General features: G+C 40.5%; 2 protein-coding genes across 2 annotated transcripts in view; one reads left to right on the top strand and one right to left on the bottom strand.

Moving 5' to 3' along the window:
• TG (thyroglobulin) overlaps positions 1–12,508 on the bottom strand; it is a 389,754-nt gene that overhangs the window by 68,238 nt on the left and 309,008 nt on the right. The gene's annotated exons all lie outside the window — the stretch shown is intronic.
• SLA (Src like adaptor) overlaps positions 1,032–12,508 on the top strand; it is a 37,526-nt gene continuing 26,049 nt past the window's right edge. Inside the window, exon 1 of the mRNA XM_073679907.1 lies at positions 1,032–1,180. The gene's annotated coding sequence lies outside the window, so the exon portion shown is untranslated. The remainder of the gene's footprint in view (positions 1,181–12,508) is intronic.

Genomic DNA, 12,508 nt, shown 5'->3' with positions numbered 1-12,508 from the left:
GAGACCGGTCCCCGAAACTAGCGGAGGCGGGGAACTACCCTCAACTAGAAACCGGAGGCTGTGACATTTTATATGGTGCAGCCCCTCGCTACACCCGCTAGGAAGGCACCACATAGGGTCAGGGAAACTGGCGCCGAAGTTTACCCAGAGAAGGCCCGAGGCAGCCGGACAGAAGCGTGGTCACTTGTGGGGTATGACAGGCCAGAGGAAGGATACGCAAAGGGGGTCCTGCGAAGCGCTCCAAAATCATCTGGGAGTTGGCCGAGCCACCTCACCTGGTGAACATGGTGCAACGCGGGAAGTTACAGTAATGTGGAATAACGAACTGTGAGTAAAGACCCTGGACTGCATTACAGAGACTCTGAGTCATTATTCCCACGCACCATCACCCCCATCATTCACCTACACTGCCCCGGGGCTACACTCTTCCCGTGGGGAGTTATACCATCCCTGTGCTGCTCACCAACATCAGCTCCAGCGGTCTGCCCTGCAGCGGCGGTTCATCCTGACCGCAATCCACGGGTGGCGTAGTCGGACATTTGAAAATAATGAAAACCATATCAATAGATTGCCACTGGTTTGACCACCCTGAGCCACGGGACTGGGTCATCGCCACGGTGACTATAACCCCCAGCATCCCACCAAAGGCCCGGTTCCGGGTTCCCCATGCGGCCCAGGGGGCGAGTCAAATACTACAAAGAAATTGTATTTCTAGTCATCATTGTGGACAAGAAAGATAATCAATCTCGTCTTTATTTTGAAGACAATGCCTCACACAGGAGAAGTAGTCAAGTTTGGAAATACCATATTGCTAAGCATGGCACAAATTCGCTGAGAATCTACATTGCTGGAACGTTTGTGCAATTGTGCTTTAATATTTCGACATAAATTGTGAAACACAAGGGTGAAGTTATAAAGTTTGAAAAAGCAGCCATTTTTCTTTATGCAGAATTGATCAAAATCTTAGTAAAACAGGAACTTCTCAGTAAGTGTTAGAAACTTTCTTTGTTCCCCCCCAGAGGAAGTTTGTGGCCTGTTTTGCAACTGACGTTCTGCTTGAGTGTGTAACTTTCATAACAGTGAAGCTGAAGGTGTTTCTCTTCCATTCCCCTAACTACGATCCAACATCAACATCAGCCCAACAGAGGTCCGTAGATCAAAGACAATGGGATTTTCACAGGTAAGTCATTTATAATCTTTCTTATAAACTTCTCTTTTAAAATATTTACACTAACTTTTAACATTTCAGTTGGGTTCAACTTGAAAAATGTTTCTTTCGTAATACTTTTTCATCAAAGAGGTCATTAAATATTAAAATGCTTCTCCACCTGAAACCCTGCATATGTGGTGGTCATCTATTACCAAAAATCCCTTTGTAAAAATAGGATAATTTATTGACTCAATCTATGGAAATAACAAGTGTCTGTCTCGAAAGCAAACAATAAACTGGTAAACTACGCTTCAAAAAATACTCTCAATTTTTTTAATGTGTCCAATGATCAAATATATCAATCAACTTGGAAATATCCATTTATTTGACTTTTTTTTTCCAATTGTGTGAATTTTTAAGATTATCTTTAATAATTCACTGGGGGTGTGTCACCAATCCAGGAATTTTTAGCCCCTAATTTGAGAATAGTCTGTAATTACTTGGCAGGTTTTATTTTTGCCTTCCTCTGGATCAACAGAGCAGGGTAATACTTCGAACTTAATGGATATGCGTTGTTTTTTAAACCTTACTATATTATATTTGTCAGCTTTTGTACATTACAATTTTGGTGCTTATTATGTTTGCAAACATCTTTTAGGAACTAGAAATTATTTTTTTCAAAATTGAAAATCTAATTTAAAATATTACGGCATCGTTACTGATACATAGTAAGATACAAAAGAAGATAGTAACAAATAGCAAATTCACACTGTTTAAGAACTGTAATAGGGAGTTAAAATATTAAATTATTCAGGAAAGAGGAATGTAAGAGAAATATAGATACACGAAGGACTTAAAAAAGAAAAAAATAATTCTATTATTGCTCAAATTACGTTAAAAATATCTTAGATAAAAATAATTTTGGAAAGAAGGTTCTACAAATATACATCACTTTATGTTTTTCAACATATACTGTATATAATATACATCAGTTCTCCCACGCACATAAAAATGTATGTCTCATTTTATAAACCATCCATATAGTAGATCAATGAAATAAAAAAAAATACTTATAAAAATATTAAACTAAAATAAAAATCTTTATGATTGAATAACTAATGGGTACGGGTGGTTTGGTCAAAATCACAATGAAACTTATTGTGTGATAATTTTTTCACAGTCCAACCCAGACAAAGGTACAATTCATATGCTTAAATTAACGAAGTGCATAGTAATGAATCGCTGACTTCAAATTTGTTTACAAATTATTTTTTTTTTACAAAATTTAGACTTTTACATTTTAGAACTTTTTTTTTCTCTACTGTGTGTAAATGCAAAATGGTCTAGAGCAGAGGTTGAAAATTAATTTTCCCAAAGGGGCAAACTTTATTCTGCTCATTATTATTGTTTTATATCAATTTAATCACTTAATCTTGATCACAATTCGGGTGTTGGGTGACTCGCTGCTTCTGTTAATACATGTAAGGTGTTCTTCCCTGTAGCAGCTAATAAAAAAACATATAATTTACTGCTTTTTATTATTATATAAAATTATATAAAACAGCAAATTAATATGCTCCTAATATTCAGCCTTTGTACCTTGATCAACAGCTCACAACACAATATGATGCCCCCACAGTCCCCACACACAGTGTGATGTTGCCATAAAGCTCCTCACATAGTATGATATCCCCACACAGCCCACCTACATAGTATGTCCCCACAAAGCCCCCCTACACAGTATGATGTTCCCACACAGTATGTCACCACACATAGTATGTTATCTCCTCAAAGCCCCCCATACAATATGTCCCCACAAAGCACTCTACACAGTATGTCCCCACAAAGCACCCTACACAATATGTCGCCACAAAGCACCCTACACAATATGGCCCCACAAAGCACCCTACACAGTATGATCTCCCCACACAGTATGATGTCCCCACAGAGCCCCCATACATAGTATTATATCCCCTCACAGTCCCCATACACACTATGTCCCCACAAAGCCCCCTATACAGAATGTCCCCACAAAGTACCCTACACAGTATGATGTCCCCACACAGCCCCCACACACAGTATGAAGTTCCCACACAGCCCCCACACATAGTATGATATCCCCTCACAGCCCCCATACACAGTATGTCCCCACAAAGCCCCCTATACAGAATGTCTCCACAAAGCACCCTACACAGTATTATGTCCCCACACAACCCCCACACACAGTATTATGTCCCCACACAACCCCCACACACAGTATGATGTCCCCACACAGCACCCTTACATAGTATTACATCAATACACAGCCGCACTGGAACACCCAAAGGGCCGCATGTGGCCCGCGGGCCACACTTTGCCCGGATCTGGTGTAGAGAAAATGTATCCCGCATAGTATTATTTTAAAGACATCTTCACAATCTTTCAAAAATATAATAGGTTACAATAAAGCTATTATTAGTTAATACTGTCTAAAGAAATTGCAAAAATTTAGAAATTCCTTGCTATTTCTGCTGAAAAAAAAAATGATTGGGCAAATCTGGTCTCCCAACTGGACTATCGGGCTCCACCTTTTTAAATTTCCCAATAAATCATAGTAATTGTGTAATGCAAAAATGTGTGATTATCATTGGTAGTTACTTCATTTTATGATTGTGTCCCACTAGAAAAGCTGAGATTTGTCTATCTGGCCCTTAAGTCTACTATGTTTGCTTCTTTCTGTCCATAATTTAGTACAGAAAAAAATATATATATATATTTTTAAAAAAAATTCATGATTTTAAAATATAGTTTTTTTATATTGTCAATTTTTTCTCCTGGGTCTAATGGATTAAATTGTTTGGTTCAAATTATTTTAGAATTGGCTGTACGGTTTATGGGTCGTTTCTGCGGCCCATATTCCCTTGTTGTTCTACAAACCTCTTCCACGGCTCATCAAACTCATATTGATTCCCCAAATTAACGCAAAATTAATTTTCACATTTGTAACTGTACAGTATTGTATATCAATATAAAAAAAGAAACATAACGATGTAAAAGTTTCAGTTGTGAAATATGAATAAATCTATGATTATTAGGAGGAAACTTTCCCTGGACTAGGAGCAAGGTTCTTGAGATGCTTGATACTTGAATTGATACTAAACAGGCTTACACGCCAGATACCTCATTTGGTGCTGAAACCCCCAGATGCCTCATTTGATGCCGAAACCCCCAGATGCCCTATTTGGTGCCAAAAACCCCAGATGCCTCAATTGGTGCCAAAACCCCCAGATGCCTCATTTGGTGCCGAAACCCCCAGATGCCTCATTTGGTGCCGAAACCCCCAGATGCCTCAATTAGTGCCAAAAACCCCAGATGCCTCATTTGGTGCCGAAACCCCCAGATGCCTCAATTGGTGCCGAAACCCCCAGATGCCTCATTTGGTGCCAAAACCCCCAGATGCCTCAATTGGTGCCAAAACCCCCAGATGCCTCAATTGGTGCCAAAACCCCCAGATGCCTCATTTGATGTCGAAACCCCCAGATGCCTTATTTGGTGCCAAACCCCCCAGATGCCTCAATTGGTGCCAAAACCCCCAGATGCCTCATTTGATGTCGAAACCCCCAGATGCCTCATTTGGTGCCAAAACATCAGAGGCTGCACAATATATTTAGAAACCCCCTGCATTATGTTGACTAGGTAGTGTTTTTTTGGGCACTATATGGTCAGCCATAAAGTGATAAATTCATAGAAGGTTCTGCACAGGGTACAAGACTTTCTGTATTAGAATGAATAAATAGGTCTGCGTAACCTGCATAACCTGCTGTCTTGTTTTTATGCAGCAATTATATAGTTCTTTAAAAAAAAGCACAACCCATCCCCCACCCTTTTAGTGACAACCGGAAAAATGAGGAAACAACTCATCTTTCACTTCTCAATATTGGCACATCATGTCTTCTGTGCGTTCTGATGCTCTGCCTGATCGGAGAGACGATGGTCACAGCCGCCCAGTAATCTCAATCCCCCACCCTATACCAATCGGTATGCAGGACAGGAAGGGGAACCCGCGTATGAACAGCCTGCCTGAAGAACTTTATGTATGAATTATCCCCTGAGCGCACTCACCCCCTAAGACGTTGCCATGTTTTGTCATTTCATATGCAGTGATACTATGTCTTTAAGACATAAAACGCTGTATAGTCTTGGCGCCAGGTGCTGTTTGATGCCCCCACCATATATAGGTTGGCATTCCTAGATATCATCCTGCAGGAGAGGGAGCGGTCAGAGCATTTACTTAGTGTCCTGTGTGTGACTGGGGAGGACAATGTGGTGCAAAAAGTGACGCAATGCCTGTAGGTGGGGTCATAGGAGCGTCCATCATATCTGGGGCGCGCGTATGACACAAGGAGAACCACTGTGAGATTGGCCAGAGCTACCCAAGCAGCTGTCAAGGAGCATGCTGGTGGGCTGTGGGACAGAGACTGGGGAAGTGACAGAACCCTGAGGAGGAGTTGAGGCCATCTGGCTGCATTCAGGAAGTGCATGGTATATCCCAGGTGGTCTAGGGTGGCCTGAAAACATTTAAGGATTAGCCCTGCTCCTCTCAATTCTGCATCTGGAGGTAAGCTGGGCTGGTGACGTCCCATCTACAGATACCGGAATGTGCACATGATCTGCAGGGATCATCCACCTGTCCCATGCACGCATCCCGGCAGTTATCAGTGGACGTACCACCACGTGCCTACTTTCCTCCTGATGTGGCTGTGAGCGAAGAAGAACTAACCCTATAACTACTTCAGGCCATTGAGTGACCCTAGACCACCTGGGATACGCCATTAACTACCTGACTTACCTATACCACTAGGGATGCCAGTAACAATCTCTTATACTTTGCTAAATCATCCTGGACCATAGATTACCAAGTCACCCTAGACCACCAGGACTTTTACCGACCGTTAACTCCTAAACCCTTCATAAATCATCAGAGACAAAAAATCTGTTAGCCCTTAACATATATCATTAACCCTCTATGCCACCGTATAAAGGTTTACTATTATTCCCCAAACTACCCCTGATCACCAGTATTAAGGGGGTTGTCCAACCTCGTATTAATGGGCCCCTGATTGGCTGCAGCACTCACATTGGATGTTGATGCCAACAGTCTGGCAGGGGAGGAAGAAAGAGCATCTAAGACACAACGAAGTCGAATCACCATGAACTAAACAGATGAACAGTGAAGCCCATCAATAGGAAGCCATGTCCATACACAAACACATTGTTACATCTATGGTACAAAAAATAATTTTCCTAAAATTAAAATATTACCAATAAATGGAAGTTACCAGTAATACAATGATAAATCCCAACTTCCTATGTAATTAGGCAGCTCTGTAGTGTAAAACTAACCCTTTACTATCCATTTAAAATGGATCTATCACCAAATTTCACAGTACAAAACTGTAAACATTTTTAAATTTGTATCTTGGCTCTGATGAGGCTGGTGTATTTATTTTGAAAAACAATTTCAGAATGGCTGACTAATCCTGATGTTAATATGAGCAGTTTATAAGTTTCAGGAGTCCAAGTGTATTCAGTCTATGCCCCATCAAGACTGATTGACAGCTGCAGCTTGTACTCAACAATATGAGATCTTAGTAGCAGCAGCAGGGAGGAAGAACACTGAGGATCTGTAAATCAGATCAGACGGACAAAGATTCAGCAGCATGGAGGAGGGACACTGAGGAGCTGTCAGTAAGAATAAATGGGTCAAGATTCAAAAGCAAGGCAAAAAGATAACAAGGATCCTGACAATAAGGCTAGGTGGGCATCCGGATATTCAGCAGCAAGGAGAAGGGACACTAAGGGACTGTCAATCAGGCTAGGTGGGCAGAAATTCAGGGAGGTGGAACATTGAGGAGCTATCAATAAAGCTAGGTGGGAGGAGATTAAGCAGCACGGAGGAGAGACACTGAGGAGCTGTCAATTAGGCTATGTGGGAGGAGATTCATCAGCAACAGGGAGGAGAGACACTTAGGAGCTGTCAATCAGGATAGGTGGGAGGAGCTTCAGCAGTAGCAGAGAGGAGTGACACTGAGGAGCTGCCAGTCAGGCAAGGTGGGAGGAGATTCATCAGCAACATGGAGGAGGGACACTGAGGAGCTGCCAGTCAGGCAAAGTGGGAGGAGATTCATCAGCAAAATGGAGGAGGGACACTGAGGAGCTGTCAATCAGGATAGGTGAGATGAGATTCAGCAGCAACTGGGAGGAGGGACACTGAGGAGCTATCAATCAGGATAGGTGAGATGAGATTCAGCAGCAAGGAGGAAGAACACTGAGGAGCAGTCAATCAGGTTAGGTGGGAGGAGCTTCAGCAGTAGCAGAGAGGAGGGACACCGAGGAACTGTCAATCAGGCAAGGTGGGAGGAGATTCATCAGCAACAGGGAGGAGGGACACTGAGGAGCTGTCAATCACGATAGGTGAGATGAGATTCAGCAGCAACAGGGAGGAGGGACACTGAGGAGCTGTCAATCAGGATAGGTGAGATGAGATTCAGCATCAGGATAGGTGGTAGAAATTGAGTTTAAAGGGATCCTATCAACTAAAAAATATGCCTTTATCTGCCAGAAACATTCTGCCATAGACATAGTGGAATTCTACAGGTAACTAGTATTTTAAACATGTTTGACTGAGTTACTGTTAAGGAAGCTACATAGAGAAAATTGGGTTTTATTCTCTCTACAGTCACTAGCTTCCAGTCATCTGGGCAGTACGGAGAGTTCTAACAGGAAAATGGTGCTTTTTTCAGTTAACAGGTTCCCTTTAAACATTCAGAAGTGATGATCCCGCCATTCTGACATACAGTAGGTTTAAGAGACCGATTTATTAATGTATTCACACTGTATTGTAAAATTTGGTGACAGATGCCCTTTAAATGGTGCCTTGTTTGATTGAGTGATCACGCCATGCTCATGATAGGTTGTATAATTACTGGATGCCTTAAGAGGACAATCCCTTTAACCGGACAGACGGATTGTGTGTAACCTGAGCTCCAGCATTTCTTCAGCAGCTCCATCTCCCGCACGCTGCAGACTTCTCATTCACACCATATAGTCCCTCTGGGTGTTTGGTAACCACAGCTTTCTCGACTTTCACGTCACCCTAGAAATGGTCGCTATTTTTAAAGCGGCTTCTCTTAAAATAGTAGAAACTAGTTTTTTTTTTGTACTTAGCGCACTGATAAAATGTTCTCACCTAATTCTTCAGACGTGCAGGTCCTGAGAAAAACATCATGTATATTATTTGCACATTAACATGCCCCAAATTATTAAAAAGTATAACCCTTCCAACTAAAAGGGGTTTGTAGAATAAGAATAAAATGGCTGATTTCTTCCAAAAACAGCGCCACACACATCCACTGGTTGGGTTCGGTATTGCAGATTAGGCTTATTCATTTTAATGGACTGGAGGTGCAATACCAGACACATCCCATGCACGGGTGAGGCGCTGTGGTGCAAATGACAGTGTATTTCTGTGCATGAGGCCTAGTGAGAATATCAAGTCATAGGATTAATTGCAAATTGAGATGACTTTTAACCCCTTATGGATGCAGCCAGTTTTCATTTTTGCATTTCCAATTTTTTCCTTCCTTTTTCAAATATTTTTGCACTCACATAGATGTGTAGGGGCTTGTTTTTTGTTTTTTTTGCAGGACAGGTTGCAGTTTTTAAATGACACCATTCATTTTACACAAAAAGTAAAAAAATGGCAAAAAAAAAGTTCCAAGCGCGGCCATATGGTGAAAAAAAAAACACAATTCTCCCATTGATTTTTTTGGGGGATCAATTTTTACACCTTTAATTCTGCAGTAAAAAATATCTAAAAATATGAATCTCCAGGTCAGTACAATTTTGGCGATATCAAACATGTATAGTTTTTTTATTGGCTTAAAAAATAGAATATTTTGTAAAAAACATAAAAAAATAAAAAATTGTTTTGTGTCACCCTTTTTGAAGACCCCGAGATTTTTTGTTGGATGAGCTGTTGTTTTTATTCATGCATTTTTGGGGTTCATACTAGGCTTCATAATAGGCTACTTGTCTTTTTCCGTTAATTCGTCGTTTACCGATTGGCTTAATACATTTTATATTTTAACAGATTAGATTTTTAGAACTGTGATGTCAAATATATATATATTTTTATATATTTCATTATTGTTAACTGAGGAAAAGGAGGTGATTGGAATTTTTATATATATTTTTTTTTTTCTGTATATTTTTATAAAATTTATTTTTCATCTTTTTTATACTTTATTTGTTATCCATCAGCTCCCCGCGATCTCGTCGCAGGGTGTTGATGGGCACTTGAACTAATGTCCGGACCGGATTGCAGTACTTAAATGCTGCTGTCAGAAATTTCTTGGGTATGAAAATTAATATCAATGTAGATTAGACAGTGAAAACCTCATGGCTGTAACAAGGGTTGGGGATATGTAAGTGTCCGGCTGTGACAGAAAAAAAAAACTGTAAATGTCATAGCTGCGTAAACCGCAATGACTAATGTCTCTTTAAAAGGATTGTCTTAGGAAAACAAAGCTGACTTCCGCCAGAAAATAGCGCCATGCACATCAACAGGTTATGTCTGGTATTACAGCTCCAGACACAACCTGGAGACAGGCATGGTGCTTTATTATTTGTTATTTTATGTACCACCTCTGGCATTGGGCTCATATATACGGTGGGGGGGGGGCAGATTCTAGAAACTCTAAATTAATTTTTCTATACAGAAAAATCTTGAAAGGAAGTTGGTGTTTGATTTTCTTTTCATTATACACAGAGTGGTAGCTTCTTTTCCGCTCTGCTCTGTTAACACTGCCTAATTATCCACTGTCAACATTCTGTCGGCACTGCCTAACCGGGGGAACCGGCTGTCAATCAGGATGATAGCAGAAGTCCCGCCCCGTCGACGGAGCAGGGCAGAAAAGAAGTCACTGTTCTGTCAATGTGACGTTGGCAGAAGCAGCTGAATCACCGGTAGGAGCCATCTGTGACTGCTGCTCTGTGCCCGTGAAGAACGGCGCCGGCGACAACAGGCAGGTAGATAGCGACTAGGTGCCTGTTAGTGCTCAGGCACTATGTTATTTTACAGTCCTGGATAGCCCCTTTAATGGCTGTCTGAGGAATGTTCTACCAAACGTTTCCTTTATATACAGCACCCACACACAGTATATATAATGCACTTACATTCTACATATACATCACCCACCCTGCACACCTACAGCACGGGGGCTCAGTGGTTAGCACTGCAGCCTTGCAGCACTGGGGTCCTGGGTTCAAATCCCACCAAGGACAACATCTGCAAGGAGTTTGTATGTCCCCCCTGTGTTTGCGTACTACATATACAGCACACACAGTATATATAATCCACTTACATATTACATATACAGCACCTGCACTGCACACATACAGTATATATAATCTAATTATATACGTAATGGTGTTGTGATTGTTTTCAGTTATAGTGAATCTGTGAATGGATGATGTCTAATTAGAAGAACCGCCTGGTCAATGTATCGCATGAAAGCTGGTGGTCCGTGAGGTTATTTTTATGGCACCAATCAACCTTAATTGTATTTTATTTTTTTTATTTCCCCTATTGCAGAATTCTTATAGTGAACTTTCTGTTCCCACTTTTGTAAAATGTTTTTTCAACTTTTTGTTTTATTGTGTTCTGGGTATATACCGTATACTATATAAAGCCTATACAAGCCACTCACTGTACACACACAGCACACATACTACAAATGTATCCAGATGATTCACCTTTACATTTACAGAGTTACTTTTGTATCTCATATCATCCATTTACCCCAACCAATGATACATTTATTGGCATCGGTGTACGTTTACTCAAAAAAAGAAGATTTGTTCCTATACTTAGACTGTTCTATCATTAGATTGTCAGCTCCAGTGAGCCGAGTCTTCTCTTTTTCTAATTTTAGTTCTTGCTAGAAAAATACAAAATAACTATTGCCGCGCTGGAGATCGAGAGACCTCATAGTTTCCATACAGCGTCCCCCTGATACGGGAAGGTCGCACTTCCTCTGAATTGGGCCATTTAGTGAATTCCTAAACACCTGAGAGACCCCCTATGGTCTCAACAGCCCCAATCCATATGCCCCATTAGATACCAGTTTGGCTTTAATAAATGGATGCCCTAATTTAAAGGGACCTTAAGATGACCGCGGACAGCCCCCAATGAACATGGCGACTGGTAAGGCTGCATTCACACATCTGTTGCTTTGAAAATCAAACTCGGCCTTTAAAGTCTATTGGGATCTCATCGCTTTTGTAATTGATCCATTGCTAAAGGTCAATGGACAAAAAAAAATAGTTTAGATCTTTTACCATCTTCAGTTTCTGAAAACGGATGAGAAAAAAAAAAAACAGATGAAACATGAGAGAAAAATGTTCCATTTTACATGGATGTAAAAACAGAAACGGATGTGTGAATGGAGCCCAAGGAGGAGGCGATCAGCACACACGGACCTCCTGAGTGCTGGGCTTTCACACGCTGCTTGTGCGTCACTTCTTTTACGACAACTTCAGTGTCCGGCCGCGTCCGAGAAGCCGGAGAAGATCAAAAAATGGAGAATGTTCTGTACAATACTCAGGAACATTCTGTGCAAATTTGTGTTTCCACAGAACTCTGCTGTTCTTCTTCTTCATTGTGTCATCGGAAATGTCGACCTATTGGCCAACTTCTCTATTTTATCAGAAAATTTCTAAAAAAAACTGTTTTCTTATCTTCATCACAATCTCCTGACACCAAGAAATAAGCCATGCACCAAGATAAGATGTCTCAGCTGTGGTACAAAGCCACAATATATAGTGGTATAACCTGGGTATCTTCAATATATAATTATATATGTACAGCTGATATAACCTGGGTATCTTCAATATATAATTATATAGGTACAGCTGGTATAACCTGGGTATCTTCAATATATAATTATATATGTACAGCTGGTATAACCTGGGTATCTTCAATATATAATTATATATGTACAGCTGGTATAACCTGGGTATCTTCAATATATAATTATATATGTACAGCTGGTATAACCTGGGTATCTTCAATATATAATTATATATGTACAGCTGATATAACCTGGGTATCTTCAATATATAATTATATATGTACAGCTGGTATAACCTGGGTATCTTCAATATATAATTATATATGTACAGCTGGTATAACCTGGGTATCTTCAATATATAATTATATATGTACAGCTGGTATAACCTGGGTATCTTCAATATATAATTATATATGTACAGCTGATATAACCTGGGTATCTTCAATATATAATTATATATGTACAG

Source organism: Phyllobates terribilis, unplaced genomic scaffold, assembly GCF_046119375.1.
Source record: "Phyllobates terribilis strain yellow unplaced genomic scaffold, ASM4611937v1 Scaffold_4__5_contigs__length_816908805, whole genome shotgun sequence".
In the NCBI taxonomy this organism is placed as follows: domain Eukaryota; kingdom Metazoa; phylum Chordata; class Amphibia; order Anura; family Dendrobatidae; genus Phyllobates; species Phyllobates terribilis.
The sequence above is the reverse complement of the archived record's forward strand: the minus strand, read 5'-3'. Positions and strand labels throughout refer to the sequence as shown.